General features: G+C 51.4%; 1 protein-coding gene across 1 annotated transcript in view; it reads right to left on the reverse strand.

Moving 5' to 3' along the window:
* LOC103823406 (dimethylaniline monooxygenase [N-oxide-forming] 4) overlaps positions 1–16,963 on the reverse strand; it is a 215,418-nt gene that overhangs the window by 24,715 nt on the left and 173,740 nt on the right. The gene's annotated exons all lie outside the window — the stretch shown is intronic.

The following is a 16,963-nucleotide window of genomic DNA, read 5'->3' on the forward strand; positions in this document are numbered from 1 at the left end:
CCCAGTTTGCTCCTCCCCAATTCACTTTTGTTTATACTTTTTGGGGCCCAAGGCTGTAGGGTGTCCTTGAGTTTCAGGCCCAGAAGGATTGTTTTGTCTGACCGAAATGTGAAGGCAGTAGCTAACACTCTATATAGAATTTAGAGTTATACACTAAAGCAGTGGATTTGAGAAATATAAAAGCTAAAATCCTCAGGCACCAGGGACAAGCTGCAGTGGCTGCAGTGGCACAGTCTGACCTGGGCCATGCACAGCTGGCAGCCCTGTGTGCCCTGCCTGCTGCTCCAGGACACATTATTCCTTCCCAAGAGCAGGTGCAGATCTGGGCTGGCCATTCCCAACCTTCCCACTGGGAGCAGCAGCAAAGCAGAGAGGAAAACCCACCCAGCTTTGATCCTGCAGGGATGCCCAGCACACAGCCCCAGGCTGGGCAGCACCTTGCCCCTGGCTCCTGCCTCAGCACCCCCAGATGTTCCCCCAAGCAGCATTCCAGCTGTTTCAGCTGGGAACAGAAGGATTCCTCCCTGTACCCCAAAGGAACCGACTTCAGCACAGTGCCTTGGCCAGGGAGCTGGGGCTGGGCTCCCAGCTCAGCAGCCAGGGATGGCCCAAACTGGGAGCACTGGGATGCCCCACTGATGGCCACAGCTCCTGTGGGAGCAGGGATCCTCCCCCCAGCCCTTCTGATGTGCAGCTGCACTGTTCCAGCAGCTCTGGAGCCTGGAATGAGGAACAGCCTGGCTGGAGGCTGGGCAGAGCTGCCAGCAGCACCAGCCCAGGCTGCTCAGGGCACAATAAATCTGCAGCTGGAGCAGCACCAAGCTGCACAACAGCACACCCCTGGCCTTGGCTCTGCTCTGGTTGCATCCCCAGCCAGCTCTTGTTTTCCTTGAGCACAGCTGAAGGTCTGTATTTCATCTGCTTCTCCACACCCTTCTCCCTCTCCATTTCTGCTGGTCAGCAAAATCCTTCCCAGAAAGGGATGCAGGGCTGCTCCCACTAGGGTTGGGGTTGATGGATGGAGCACCCCGAGGGGAAGCTGATGCCTTGTGATAGGGAGGAAAATGTTACAGTGTCTCCTCCTCCTCCTTAAGGCTTCCATTTGCCCTGGAAGTTGGTTTTTGCCATTCCCTCGGGTGAAAAACTCCAATCACTTGTTTTTAAAATTTTTAAATGGTTTTAAAAATAGGAATAAAATGGTTATAAAAATAGCAGTATAATTAGAGGAATAAAAATCTGGACAATTTGGATTAGGACAATATGAGACAATAAAAACAAAGAGTTACAGACATCCAGGTACCTCTTTCTGGGCAACATAAACCTGAAGAAGGCCCCATGTTAACAGAGGATTAACCCTTAAAAGCCACAGCCTGTTGCACATTCATACACCTCATCCATGGTGCATCAATCCCATTCAAACACAGGATTCTGTCTGGGCAGTGTCAGCTTCTCCCTCTGAATCCTGACGGCGTCTTCAGGGCTGAGCCAGGCAGGAAGAAGTTCATTTCTGATAATGGAGCAATAAATTCTCTTTCTCTGAAAGATTTGGGTGTCCTGTGGCTGCTATCTGGTGCAAGTACCTCATTCCTCTATTTTTCAAAAAACTATCCTGCATAGCATAGTTTCTATTTTAACATTTTGTTATACCCTAAAACTATATTTAACACACTACTTAAGAAAATGAATACAGCATCACTTTCTAACACAACACATCTAATATTCATTTGAATATTTGTAAAAATCATAAAATACACATTTTTTCACACCTGGGGAGCTGTTCTGACCCTTTCAGTGGAGACGGGAGCTCTGAGGGCATCACTCTCAAGGACACATCAAACACAAACCCCAGCCTGCCTCTCATGGAATCCCTGTTGCCCACAGCAGCTGCAGCAGGATAACACATCCCACTGCTTCTATCCCAAAAACATCTCTCCTCTTCACCCCCTTCCCCTCCACTGCCCCCCAGCCTTGGAGCTTGGTGTCCCCCAGACCTCCAGTCCATTTCCACTCCTTCTCTGGGCTCTGTCCTCTCTCTGCAGACCCTCTCTCTGCCCTCCCTCTTTTTTTCCCTTTTCCCTGCCTTGGTGTTGTTTTCCCGAGGCAGGAGCAGCAGAAACTGCTGAGAGCATCGGGTGGGACCTCTCAGGAAGCCACAACCACCCTGTGACAGCATGAGCTGCTTGAGGGTACCTGGCTGGCAGCATCCCACTCACAATAATCCTTCCCTTGGGCCATCACCAAGGTGTCCAGCTGGCTCAGGCTCTGCTCCCAGCCTTACAAAACGCAGCTGGGAGGAGCACAGCTCTGTCCAGCCATCCATGTGCCATCCATGGGCTGCTTGCAGTTCTCCTGGGGCCAGAGGGGCTGCAGGCATGGAGAGGCCATGGGATCTGCTCCCAAACACAGGAAATCCTGCCAAGGGTTACTCTCCCTTCAATAAAACACCTTTGCTCCCCTGGTTGCTTCTCCAACCCTGCCAGTGATGCCTTAGGATTTTAGCTTTAATATTTTTAATCTATTTGCAATCCTGCAGTTCTTTAGTGTTTAGCTCTAAACTCCATGTACAGTGCTAGCTACTGCTTCCCATTTTGGTCAGACACAACAATTCCTCTCCAGGCCTGGGAACCAAGGACACCTCACTGCCTCAGGCCCTGAGAAATGTAAAACAAAAGTGAATTGGGGAGAGCACACTTGGGGTAAATGACTTCATTACCTGAAGCTGTAATTGGAATTAATTAACCCCCAATATGGAAATGGACCAAACTTATAAAAGTGTGAAAACCCATGATCTGCCATCCATTTTGGGTGTAGCCCCTGGGGGGGCTTTGTGTGCCCTAAATGTCCCTGAAGGCCCTCCAATAAATATAACAGCTTTTTATTCCCTTAATTTTGCCTGGCCTCTGTCTTTAGGTAAGCCCAAAAAGGCACCAGCAGGATTCTGTCAGTGACCTCCCCTGGGAAAAGACTGTCCTTGCCCCCCATGTGCAAGCCTTGCCTGGGGCCTCAGGTCTTGGTGAGGCTGGGATTTCGAGGTTTGACCTGTTTTTCTGCAGGAGGCACACACACAGCCTCTGCTCAGCAGCAGCACACCAGCAGCTCAAGGTTTAGCACCCACCTGCTCCGGGATGCTTTGTGGCCCCGCCTGCCCGAGCAGGATTAAACAATCACAGATTAAACAATCACAGATTGCTCAATGTGGATTTAACAATCACAGATTCCCTGGGGATTATCTGTGCTTCCCATTTGTCCATGGGGGAGAGGCACCCAGCAGGAGGGGTCTGGTTTAACCCCCTGGAGCTGACCAGGGATAACCCCAGAGCAAACCCCTCGCCCTCCCCTCCTGGCCCCTGGGGCACAGACAAGTGGCCATCCATGGCTTGAACCGCTGCATTCAGCTCCAGGATCAAAGGCAAGCATCCCCTCCTTGCTTCAGCAGAGGAGTTTTGGGACATTCAGGGGGATGAAGGCTGCAAAAGGAGACAGCCCAGCACCTCCAGGGCTGCACTGCCATGGGGGCAGCTCTGCTCCCATCTCCTCCAGTGGGGATGAGACCCAGCGTGGCAATCACATTTCCTGCAAAAACCCCTTGGCCCAGGGTTTCTCTCCTGGGAAGCTGAGAAATCTCAGAAAAAAAGGAAAACAATTCTTATCTCATTGGCTTCTCCTGTGCTGTGCTGATGTGGAATGTGTTTGGAGATTGTTCACCCACAGGTGATTGTTCCATTGCATTCTGCTGGGAGTTGTTTTCACTCTTTGGCCAGTTGGTGCCAAGCTGTGTTGGGACTCTGGAAAGAGCCATGAATTTTCATTATTATCTTTTTAGCCTTCTGTCTGTATCCTTTCTGTAGTCTTTATATTCTTTACTATAATATAGTATCATCAAATACTAAATTAGCCAGCTGAGAACATGGAGTCAGATTCATCATTCCTTCCTTCATCAGGGCACCCTGCAAATCCAATAAGCCAGGGTGCAGGTTGGTGCAAAGCCAGAATTCCCAAGATTTTCCCATGACCTGATGACTGAGGGCTGGCAGGATGATGGGCTCTTGCAACCTTCAATGCTCTCCTGGTGGCACAATGTCCAGCCTGGTCCTCACACCCTGGGGGAAAAGCTGCTCCAAAGGAGCATCACCTTTCTTTCCACTGGGGATTCCTGGCCTGCTGTATAGGGGAAAAAAAAAAGTTACACCTTAAAAAAACCCCTAAAGTTCACCTCGAGCTCCCTCTTGTGACTCCTGTACCAGGCTCTGATCTGGGTTTGGATAAAGCTTCCCTACTGTCACTGTGGGAATATTTATGGCTCCCAGTCATGGATTGGAATTACTTAACACACAATTAAAGTAAAATGTGTCCAGATGCTCCAACAGGCCTTGGCATCACACACATGATCCAGTCTGTCCTGCTGCTGTGCCAGGAGCCCTGGGAGGAGCTCTGAATCAGCAGGTGGAGCAGCACTGCCTTCAAAGCCCATTTCTCATCACCCAAAAGTGCCCCTTGCATCTGGGTTTTCCCATCCACACTCTCCTTCCAGCTGGGTCTGTCCTTCCAGGATGCCCAATCCCTGCTGCCCCAGAGCAGCTTCCCCAGCACACACTTCATTTCCCCTGCAGATTGCTTCCTCCAGGCTGTATTTGGGTGTTACCCCATAGGGCTGTGAGCTGATTTATGTATTCTGGATCTATCACACCCCCTAATCCCAAAAGCAATGCTCTTGGGATGTTTTTGTGCTGTGTTATTTGCTCTGCTCACCCCCAGCCTGTTTAGCTCTCCCATTCCCAGATGGTCCCAATGAGCAGGTGGGGATTGAGGCAAATGTGCACCAAATTCCTGGGGGTACAAACAGAACACTTGGACCAGCAATGGGTGCAGCACAGACCCCTGGGGCTTGCACTTCCACACACCTCCAGAGTTCTGCCCTTTTATTTTTGTCTCCTGCTGAGCAGGAGCTGGCAGCTTTTGGGTGGAGAGGACTTGTGGCTGTCCCCCCTCCCCAGTCCCTTCCCTGCCCTGTGAGCAGGAGCCTTGGAGAGAAATATCTCTGCCTGGGAAAGCACTGCTGGGGCTGTTCCTCTGTGGTTTGTTGCCCCAAGAGCTCTGGATGAGCAATTCTCTTGGCTGAGCCCATCCCAAGCCCCACATCAGCAGGACACATTTCTTTCCATGCCAGTGCCCTTTCCCATTGTCTCCTTGCCACTGCTCTGCCTGTTGTGCAAAGCTTGCAGAAATAACCTCAGAAAAGTTCCTGGCCTTTTTTTTTTTTTGCTGTGGGGGTATTGCTAAATCATATTATTCTTGCTGTCATGCTAGGAAAAAAAAAATTATCCACTTCAGTGGAACCATTAACCATAATTAGTGCTCAGCTGCACACAGGATCTGGAATGAAGGGATCTGATCTTCTGCTACCAGGCAATAAATCTCTCCAAGTGCTCAGGGAGCAGACAGCAAAGTGAGCAATCACTCATTTCTGCTCCTGTAACTGCTTTTAAATGCCCTGCCAACGAGCTCACAAGAATATTTCCCCCTCCCTTTTCTGTGCCAGTGGTTTCTATTCACAGCCAGGATCTCCTGCTGATGGATTTCCCTGGATCAGCAGCCTGGGAAACTCAGAGCCGGGCACTTTGGGAGCCTTGACAGATGCAGCCCTAAAATTCTTGGGTGTATCTAAGGTAGGAAATCCCCCCAGCCTCATGGCAGAATGCTCCTGACCCATGACCTAACCCTAACCCTGACCCATCCCCTGCCTCCTGGCCAGTTTGGGCTGGGACCCACAGGGCTGCTGCAGCATCTCCTGCCCCCTCCCAGCACATCCTTCACATCTCTGCTGCTCACTGCAATAAAAAATAAAACCACAAAATCACTCACCCTGCCTTGGGGAGGCACCCTGTCCTCGAGAAGGAGAGGAAAAAAGACCCCTAGCAGGAGAAATTCTGTCAAACTGAACCCTTCTACTCAAAATTAAGTGCAGAATTGAATGGTTTGGCTTAAGAAAATCCTCAGGAAGGAGACAAATTTCTGAGCCTCGGCTGCAATCATCCTCCCAGCACTGAGTGTGGTTTGGGGGGGCCCAGCTGAGTCTCCCTGGGGCAGGTGAAGCCCAGCAGTCCCTCAGACCCTCAATGGATGAACTCAGCTCTTCCCTGAGGCTCAGTGGTGTGGCCAGCAGGAGCAGGGAGGTCATTCCTGTCCTTGGCACTGCTGAGGGCACTCCCTGAGAGCTGTTCCTCACTTTGGGAAGGACTCTGAGGCACTCAGAGGGGACAGCGAGGCTGGAGAGGGGCTGGGAACACAAACCCTGAGAGGAAGCCCTGAGGGATCTGGGGGTGCTCAGCCTGGAGAAAAGGAGGCTCAGGGGTGACCCCATCACTCTGACAGCTCCTGAAAGGTGCCTGTGCTCAGCTGGGGCTGGGCTCTGTCTGCAGCAGCACTGACAGAACCAGAGCTCACAGCCTGCAGCTGCACCAAGGGAAATACAGCTTGGATAGCAGGGAAAAGTTTTTTACTTTTTCCTAATATCCAGCCTATATTTCCCTTGGTGATAAAAGGTGATAAAGTTCTGGAATGTTCTGCCCAGGGAGGTGGTGGAGTCCCCATCCCTGGGGGTGTTTAACCAAGCCTGGATGTGGCACTGGGTGCCAGGGTTGAGTTGAGGTGTTGGGGCTGGGCTGGACTCGATGATCTTGGAGGTCTCTTCCAACCCAGTGATTGTGTGAATTAATCACAGGTTAATGAGCAGCATTTTGGTGACATAACCATCTCCTGTCCCCAAGGGCCCAGCTGCAGCCAGGGTGGCACAGGGGGGAGCAGCCCCAGGCTCATTTATTTCAGCAGGGCTGGTTTCTCCTCTCTTCCCCCAGCTCCTGGGCACAGGGATCCAGGGCATGCCCAGCTTTCTGTGCCCACAGCTGTGCTGCTGAGCCAGGCCAGAGCTCTGGGGGTTGGGCTGGGGGGAAACCTCTTAGTTCAGCCCCAAATCCCACCCCATGCCCAGCATGGAGCAGACACCCAGCATCCCCCTCCCTGCTTCACCTGCAGGCTCCTGTCTGGGTACCAGCTCCTCCAGCAGCCCCCAGGAGCAGGGCGGGATGGAATGAAGGAAGCAATGCCCTGGCAGGGCAGGGACCCCTTTCCAATCACTGCCTTTGCAAGGGGATGAGGGGGAAACATTTTAAACAAGCCCACTGCAAGAATAGATTCTGTTTGTCACCAGCTTCCAAATCATGTTTGACTTCAGGGCTGAAATTTCCACGAGCCAGCTCTGGTGGCACATTCCCCCCAAGGGCTGGGGACAGGGTGACCCATAGGGTACAGCTCCCTCTGGATGGCCCTGTTTCCATATGGGAATAGGAAATCCCCCTCCTCTTCCCCCTGCCAGTTTTCCCTCTGTGCCAGCCTGGAAGGGCACAGGGCAGCCTCAGAACTGGGCAAACCTTGAGGTGAGAAATGCTGATTTAGAAATGCCATGGGATGGGACAGACATTGCTGAGAGAGAAATGGAACCAGAAACAAGTTTCAAAGGATGGTTTTGGAAATAAGACTGGATACTTTGGAGAAATAGAACTATGAAAGATGCATTGTAGTAGGACCCACGAGGGGTAATTTTAGATGATTGGCTTTAAGGCATCTACAGCAAAAGCTGATAGGCCAAGAAACACTTCTAGTGTATTGTAATTAAGAATTAATTGGCTTCTGATTGTGATGGTGTGAATTATAACACCTGTATGGTCTCACCCTTCACTTGAGACTGAAAATGGAATAAAAGTTTTTAAAACACCTCTCAGAAAAGGGCAGAATCCACCAGCAGCAGTTGTTGAGCACTGAGCTGGAGGTCAGTGGGGGATCCAGGATTCCTCTGGCACATCCAGAACAGGCCCAGGGACCCTCCCTCTGCCTTCCCAGAGGAAAGGGCTGCTCCCCACAGCACCTGGAGCTGCCAGCAGCCCCTGCAGCCCCACATTTCTCTCCCCAGAGAAAAGCAAGGCACAACTCTTCCCAAGAATGTTTCTGGATGTCACATTCTCTGAACCTCAGAGAAAGAAAATGCAATTCTTATCACTTGCTGTGCCTGTGTTTGTGCCAAAGTAGAATGCAATGTGGAGATTGTTTACCCACAGTGAGGATGTTTTGTTTCCTTGGCCAGTCAGAGCCAGGTGTGTGTGTGAGTGCTTGCCAGATCCAGTTTTAGATGCATAGAGTAGTACAGTATAATGAAATAATTAATTAATTCTAATTAATTCACAGAGTGAGATGCCTCTGTCCCTGCTGGGGCCATCCCAGCATGGCAATGGGCCACAGCAGAAGCCCTGGCCCCAGCAGGAGCATGAGAAACCATTCCCTGTGCTATTGCCAGCACCCAAGGGCAGATTTGTCCTCCTGGAAGCACCACGAGCAGGATGTTTCTCATGGCTGCTGGGAAAGGGGGGGATAGCACGGGCTGGGGGCAGCACTCCAAAGGCAGCAGGGACACCCAAGGCAGAGCTTGGCCACAGCAGGGCAGAGGGCAGAGCTGCTGGCACCAGCTCAGCCCCTGGGATGGGACAGGAGCATCCACATCCTGCAGGGATGTCCAACACCAGAGGCACCAAAGGGTGGCTCCTCCCCAGGGGTTTGCAGACATGAACTCCCCAGAGCTGCTCTGCTCCTAAAGCAGCTGCTGGGATGGAAGGATGGAAGGATGGAAGGATGGAAGGGCTGGGCTGCCTGCCACGCCAAGGGACCAGGGGGGCACCCAGCCTGCTCCACACCTCCAGAGCAGCAGGATTCCCACAGCACCCCAGGCTCCTCCTGACCCACAGAGCCCTGCAAGCACTGCTGGGAGTGAGAGAAGCCCCCAGCACGCCTCTCACTGGGACATCTCACGGAAAACTCTCCTTGCTAGGATTTCCTTCTCTTGAGAAGCTGGGAAGCTTCAGCTTCTCCATGGTTTGCTCTTCTGGAATGGGACTGGGAGAATTGTTCACTCAGCACGTGAATTGTTTTAACTCAATGGCCAATCCCAGCCCAGCTGTGTCGGCACTCGGGTCTGTCACAGGTTTGTGTGATCATTCTTGTCCAGCCTCCTGATGGATCCTTTCTCTTTCCTTAGTATGGCTTTAGAATATGATATGATATATTTTATATAATTTAATATCATGTAATGTAATGTAATATAATATAATGAATATATAATATAATTAATATAATATAATATAATTAATATAATATAATATATTATATTATAATATAATATATATAAATAATTTAATTTATATATAATATAATAGAATATGATATGATATAATATAATATGATATAAGACTATAGATATGATATAGATGATAGATAATATAAGTTAACATATATAATATAATTGAACATGAGAGAATATAAGATAATTAAGATAAGAGATAGAATATAAGATACTATAAGAGAATATAATAGAAGAGAATGAGAAGATAATAATATAAGATAAGAGAATATAATATAATATAATAGAATATAATATAATATAATATAATTAATATCATATCATCTCATATCATATCATATCATATCATATCATATCATATCATTCATATCATATCATATCATATCATATCATATATCAGCCTTCTGAGAGCTTGGAGTCAATTCTCATCTCTCAGCCTGTCCTGAGAACCCTCACCAACACCACAACACACTCCAGACTGGCTCAATCCCCCCCTGGCCATGTGGGGATTTCACCCTTTTGGGCTGAAAGCACCTGGGAGGAAAGCACAGAGCCCTGGGAAGCAGGGATTGGGGGATGCAGCTTCTGCTGTGAGCTGGGGACCTGCACAAGCAGTGTCAGCCAGGAGCCAGAGAGCAGGGACAGGAGGGGACATGGCTGCACAAATGGGGAAAGAGCAGCCTGGGCTGGGAAAGGGCTCCTTCCCTCCAGCAGCATTCCAGCCCCTGCAAATCCCAGGGGAATTCATCAGCAGTGCCAGCAGCTCTCCTGTGGGGGACACAGCATCTCCTCAGGGACAGCCTGGTGACACTTCAGGGACCTGAGGTCAGCCCTGTCCTCATGGCAGAGCCAGAGAGGGAACAGAACTCAGAGAGAGGGGACACAGCCCAGAGAGAGAGGGGACACAGCCCAGAGAGAGGGGACACAGCCCAGAGAGAGAGAGGGGACACAGCCCAGAGAGGGGACACAGCCAGAGAGAGGGGACAGAGCTCAGAGAGAGGGGACAGAGCCCAGAGAGAGGGGACAGAGCTCAGAGAGAGGGGACAGAGCCCAGAGAGGGGACACAGCCCAGAGAGAGGGGACAGAGCCCAGAGAGGGGACACAGCTCAGAGAGAGGGGACAGAGCCCAGAGAGGGGACACAGCAGAGCTCAGAGGAGGGGACAGAGCCCAGCCCAGGGAGGGGACAGAGCCCAGCCCTGCCCCACACCCCTTCCCCTGCCCTGCTGGGTGCCCCCCAGGCTCTCAGCCCCTCCTGACCCCAGGTTCCCACCACAGCCACCAGCAGCAGGTGACACTTTGGTGGCTCCCACTCGTGCTGTTCCTTCCAGGCAGCTCCACCCCTGTCCCCATGTCCCCATGTCCCCCCTGAGCCCATTCCCAGCTTCCCTCCAGGAGCTGCTGTTTGACCTCTGTCCTTCCAGCCCTCCCAGGCAGCTCCAGCCTCCCACACCTTCCTGGGGGCACCCCAGCTCCAGGCACTGAGCCAGGACCCTGCACAAATCCCAGCCTTTGGAACCCTGGGTGCTGAGAATTTTAGAGTTTCTGTGCTTTTTTTTTTTTTTTACATTAGACCTGAGGCCATGAAAAAAATCTTCCAAAATTGGATAATCTAACTAAGATTATAGGTGTGTGGTTTAAATAAAATAGGAGTTTATCCATAGCAAGGAAGAAAGCAAGGCTGTAGGCATGGAAAACAATAAAATAGACACCAAAGGGATATTTGCAGTCAGGGGATCTGTGCCTTAATAATTTGTTGTAAACTCTTAGCAATTAATTACTGACATTAATTGCTTTGCACCAATGAAGTACAATGAGCTGTTGCTTTGCCCAGTGAATAAAATGAGCTGGTTTGGTGTAACTGATGACTTTTTAAAGTGGATTTCTTGGCTGGTTCAGCTCCACAGGCCCAGCCATTTCCCAGAGCTGATGGGGGATCCGTGGCTCAGAAATGCAATCATGTTTGGTAAGCATGTTTGGGGTAGATTTGTGTCCTCTCAGCAGCCAGAGGGGGATTTATAGGGGCTGCCAGAGGCAGGGTGGCAGGAGGTGCCACCAGGGACACGGAGATCGTGGCACCTTCCTGCCCAAGGACAGCCCCTGGGACAGGCTCAGTCCTGGAGGGCTGACACACTGCCCCATTAATAAAACACTGCCCTGCCTATTAATTATCCTCATTAATAAAACTGAGGGCTGGGGGAGCTGCCTGGGGGTGTTTTGGAATGTGCTCCCTGAGACAGGCAGGGAAGGGCAGGCAGGGACCCAGCTCTGGAAGGTGCCAAGCACTTGGACTGTGCTGCTTCCCTGCCAAGGGTCCCAGGCAGCTCCAGGGAGAGCCTAAAGGAACAGCAGAATGTCTGGAGGAGGGAATGAAAGCCAGGAAACAGCAGTGGGGCTACAGGACACCCAAGAGATGGAGAAGGGAGCACCAGAAGTGCCCCAGATGTTGTCACAGCAAGCTGCAAGAGTTTGGGACAAGCTGCATCACAAACAAACAGAAATTCAGGAAATTCAGGTGGCTTTTCAGGTCCCCTGTGCCTGGGCTTTCCCAGGGAGTGCTGGTGAGGAACCAATCCCCACGCCCAGCAAGTCCAGGAGAGATTTCCCTCTGCTTTCCTTGAAGCTCCAACAGGAAATGTCCTTCCTAAGAGAAACCTCTTTGGGTTGAAATTGCTCCCTCCTGGATCTCAGCCTGGGCAGACATCACCAGCAAGATCCATGTGATCAAAACCACTTCCTCAAGTGAGGGGTATTCCAAGGAGCAGGTGCTGGAGGGAGAAACAAGGCTCCAGAGCAGAGCACTGGGACTGCAGGATCAGCACCACCTTGGCTCTCCAGCTCCCACTGAGACTGGATAAAGCAGGGCAGGCTCGATGGGAATCAAATGAGCTTTGGGTGTTTCACTCCTGGCAGTTCCCAGGATGAGCTTGGTCTTTGTTGGTGCCAACAGCAGCACAGGTTTTCCCCTGAGGAGCAGCACCATGAGCAATTCAGCCTCATCAAGAGGAGAGCAGGACATGTCCTGGCCACTCTGCTCAGTTCTTTGGCTTGAGCAGTATTTGCTTCTTGCAGAGTTCTCCAGATGCTCAGATGTCCTTCACTCAGCTGGGAGGGGAAAAAAGCTCTGTTTTGAGAGTGGATACATCCATGGAACATCAGGATGGACACAGGCACTCCTGAGATGGAGAGAGATGGAGCAGAGCAATGCACACCTCCAATGAATGTGACCGAAGAAAAGCACTGAAAGGGTATCAAAAAGTTAAAAACCTCCCTCCCTGCTGCCCAGCTCTCAGAGCAGCTGCTCTGAGCAGGCTCTGGCAGCAGCAGGGGCTCCCTGGGATCACAGGGGACACAGCCCACTGCTCCCAGCTCCTGCTTTTCATGGGGATGGCCACTGATAACCAAGTGTGCTCCTGTGCCAGGCCAGGCCAGCCCTGCTGCCGTCCTGGCCAGCACACACCAGGGTCTGCCAGCTTTGCTTTTTCAATGACCCACACCTTGATAATATCCATCCCAGGAAAAAAACCAAAGCATCAAATAAGCTGCTAGAACTCACTGGAACAGGAACATCTGAGTGCACAGGAGTTTTGGAGGCGTTTTTCACATGTTCAATATTCTCTTGAAAGATTTTGGATGTCTTTGTTCAGTCTATTTTTTGGCCAGGAAAATAATTTTCCCCTTGTCTTAACAATTCCTCCCAGTTCATTGCTGGTGGTTTTGCTTTTTTTTTTTTTTTTTTTTTTTTTTTTTTTTTTTTTTTTTTTTTTTTTAACAAGGAAAGGTGAACAAAAACCTCAGAGAGAAATCAGCTTTATTGTTCAGCAGGGAGGAAACAAAAAATCAAAGCCAGCACAATGCAACAAAATTCACTTTAGGCAAGGGAAGCAGAGCCCCCCTCCTGCCACCATGAGCAGCCTTCAATGTGTTTTTTTTTTAAATTAGGAGGGTCATAACTTTGCTGATTTTCTCTGTTCCATTCTTGATAACCACTCTTGTTACAATAAACAGCATCACAGCCCAGGCTCCAAGGCTAATAATTGATGGGGAATGTTTTGTTTCATAACACCAGCTGCAGCCAGCAGAGCACATGAGAACATTTATTATTTATTTATTTATTTATTTATTTATTTTGCAGGAAGGTTGGAAGGTGCTATTTTTAACTGCTCTCCCCCATTTTCCTGGTGCTTGGATACAAGATGCAGCAGTTGGAGCAGCCCTGCAACATCGTGGAATGTTTAACCCCCTCTGTGCCATGGCAGAGCATGTGCAGGAGCCCCAGACTGGTGGGGTGACCATTGCTGACAGAATTCTTTGCTGCCCATCCATCCACAGCTCCCCAGACCAATCCCAGCACCATCAGGGTGTGAGATGATGCCCTGTGTGCCCCAAAAATGCACATTTTGGTGCATTTTGGGGGAAGAGCAGGGCTGGGTTGTGCTGGGCACTGCAGAAAAATGAGTTCTTCATAGGCATGGGGCTAAGTGGAGTCACCCAGAGTTAGAGTTTCCTTTCAGCAGATATTCCATCTTCAAGCTGTCCTTTTCACTCAGGCCATGATTAAAACAACAAACCCTGGAGAAGCCACCCTGCCCTCCCCCCCACCACCACCAGCAGCAGCTGCTTCTCCTCCACTCAGCCATTCCTCACTGAAAAAATGGAGGTGAAATCAGAGACAGATCATTGCTATTTATTATTCCTGGATGCCACATTTGGCCAGCAAGCTGGGCTGGGTAAAGGGAGGTTGGCCACAGCTGCAGAGTGAGGGGGGAGAGCTCAGCCTGTGCTGTGGCAGAGGCAGCAGTGCTGCACCAGGACCTTGGGGCTCTGTGACAGGCCAGCCCCTGCACTGGAAGGATTGCTCCCACCTACCTCTGAAAATCTGCTTTGGTGAAACCCCACCTTGACAAATGGTTTGTAAAAAAAAAAAACCAAACAAAGGAGGTGTGTGCATTGCCAAAAGAAGCAGTTGGCACATTCACCACGGCCCCTGTGCTTTGGGGCAGCCCATTCTCCTGGGATTCTGCTCTTCCCACCCTGAGGTTCAGCCTGGAGGGCACTGGGAGGTCGTCATGGCCTTACAGAGCCACGATGGAGCAGGGATGTGGGCTGTCCTTGGGTTTGCCAAGCTGTTTGGTCCATGCACACCATTCCTGGGGAGATCCATCCCCTGGGCTGCCCCAGGGCTCACTGGGCACTCACAGGAGACACCAGAGCTGGCCCAGAGCAGAGGAACCAGCCCTGCCAGGTCCTGCCAGGCTCAGGAGCCTTCCCTGGGGGCACAGACATCACTGAAATCCAAGTTTCCTTGGGGTGCTTTTGTTCCAAAAGCTCAACATGTTCCACGTTCAGCAAGGCCCCCAAATCTACTGTGTCAGCTCTTCTGCCTTGCCTGTGCATATTTGCATTTTTCCTTGCAGTATTTTTAGAGATTTCCACTCCCCAGCCTGATCTGGGACAAAGTCAAATATGTAAATCTTGGAAGCTGCCACAGGAAAAGAAACTCCATTTTTCAACCAGCTCTAGATACAGCCTTCAGCCACAGCAACAAATCATCTGCCAGCCTGGGGAGCTGTACTGACCTCTCAGATAAGGACTCAAAACGTGGTCCAGGAGGTCTTGGTGCTGCAGCCAGTTTGGGGAGGGGCTGCTGTCCCACCCCTGCAAGGATGGGCTGAACATTCCCACAAGATGCTGGTGGGAGGCAGCAGGGGAGGGGGCACGTGGCAGAGTTCCCTGGCTCCCTGTCCCATCCAGATGAGCAAAGAGCTCAGCTCTCCTCCAAGATATCCCAGTCCCCTGAGGGGGCTGGATCTCCAAGACTCACATCTCTCTGCTGAGGCAAGGGAGGAGGTGATGGGGCTGCCTGGAAAATGGTTCAGCTCCCAGGTCTGGAGCAGGACCAGCCCCAGCTCAGCCACACCAACCCAGGGGGCAGCTGAGGAGGGCCCAGCTCCAGACACCAGTTCTGCTGCCCTGCTGGGCTCTTCTGGGGGTGCCCTCCCACAAACTGGGGGAGTCCCCTCCTTCCAGATGGGGATGGACCTGATGGAGCTTGTGCAGGCTGACCCAGAACAGAGACCAGACAGAGCTAAAGAATAAAGCAGGGATTTATTAAAAGGATCTCCTCAATGGATCCACCTTGGGAAGCACAAGAGCCCAGCCAGGGCTGCACCCAAGAGGGACCAAAATGGTCCCAAAATGGACAGCAGGTCATGGGGTCTCTCACTTTTATCAGTTCTGCTCCATTTGCATATTGGAGTTAATTGTCCCATCCCAGCTCCAGCCCATGCAGTCCCATCCTGCTTGTTTTTCTCTCTCCAGCCCACGTTGTTTGTGCTCTTGGGCTGAGATTTGGATCATTTGTCCTTGGTGCCCAGCTGGAGCAGGAATTGTTTTGTCTCCCTGCTCTGTGCACAGAGCTCACCATCCCCTCATATGAAGCCCAGACCCACAGACTAAAGCAGCACAGAACCTGAAAAATAGAAAAGCTCAAACCTGAGGCAACATCTGGCACAGCTGGGACAGGCAGAGGCAGGAGGCAAAGAGTGTCTGTCCAGCCTGCTGAGGGACTGCAGCAGACAGAGAGCAGCTTTTGGCCAGGACACTGAAGAGAGCAACTCTGAGCTTCAAAAAGTTATTTTAAAAAAAGGAATGAGACACCATAAGGTGCTGGCTGCCATTTATCATCCTTCAGGCTGCTGGGAGCTCCCAGAGCCCCCCTCCCTGCCATGGCACAGAGATGTCCAGCCCCACCATTGCCACTTGAGCTTTGTCTTCACAGCTGGAGACCTCGGGCCCATCCCAGCAGTGCCCTCAGGACTCCAAGGGGTGCCCTGGGAGGCTGCAGGGCAGGACAAGGCACAGCCATCTCCCAGCCCCACCTTGGAAGGGGCCACTCCTTCCAAAGACCTTTCTGTGTCATTCCAGAGCCAGCACCTGGCTCAGGATGATGCCCCAGCCTTGCCAGAGCTCTCCCAGCCAGGGTCCTCTGATCCCTCCTGCCCCCAGCAGCCATCAGAAGGTTTGGACACAGCACAGACTCCCCTCCAGCCCCCAAAAGTCCCTGCTGCCCTGCCTGCCTTCCCTCCCAGAGGAACTTTCTGCAAGATCTCATTTCTGAGCCCCCCTGAGTGCACTCTGCCCCTGTGGAACCTCTGCTGTTGGGACACACAGCTCCTCCTGGGCATCCCCACCCCTTCTGCTCCCCTGAAATTCGCTGCTCCAGGGGATTCCATCCCACCTGAGGCACAGGCAGAGACACAGAGGGACCCCCTTGGGCCACAGCTGGCTGCACTGCCAGCATGAGAGGATGACAAAAAGTCAGGGGTATCCCAAGCAGCTGAGGGGCACAAAAACACCTGGTGGGAAAGACAGGGAGGTGAGCCCAGAGCCAGGCTGCAGAGACCCAGAGCAGCTGCTGGGAGCTGCCCCTGCTCACACTGGAGGGGCAGGAAGGGGAAGGGAGAACCCCAAAGCCCTCAGTCATGGGGACACTTTGCTGTCCCCGAGGGTGAGCAGGAGATGTGGCTTTGCTCTGGAGCAGCTCAGGGGTGCAGTGCATGTCCAGGAGACACCTGCAGGGCGAGGGGAGGCTGCCACACCCTGCCAGGTCTGCATGGGCACCCAGGCTTGTTTCAACTCACTCCAAACCACTCCAGCCTCTAAATCCACTGGGAAGCCATGCTGTTTACAAGCCTGCTTGTTTGGCAAAAAGAAATAATAAGCAAGAGGGTGATATTATTATTATTATTATTATTATTATTATTATTATTATTATTATT

Source organism: Serinus canaria, chromosome 8, assembly GCF_022539315.1.
Source record: "Serinus canaria isolate serCan28SL12 chromosome 8, serCan2020, whole genome shotgun sequence".
Classification (NCBI taxonomy): Eukaryota; Metazoa; Chordata; class Aves; order Passeriformes; family Fringillidae; genus Serinus; species Serinus canaria.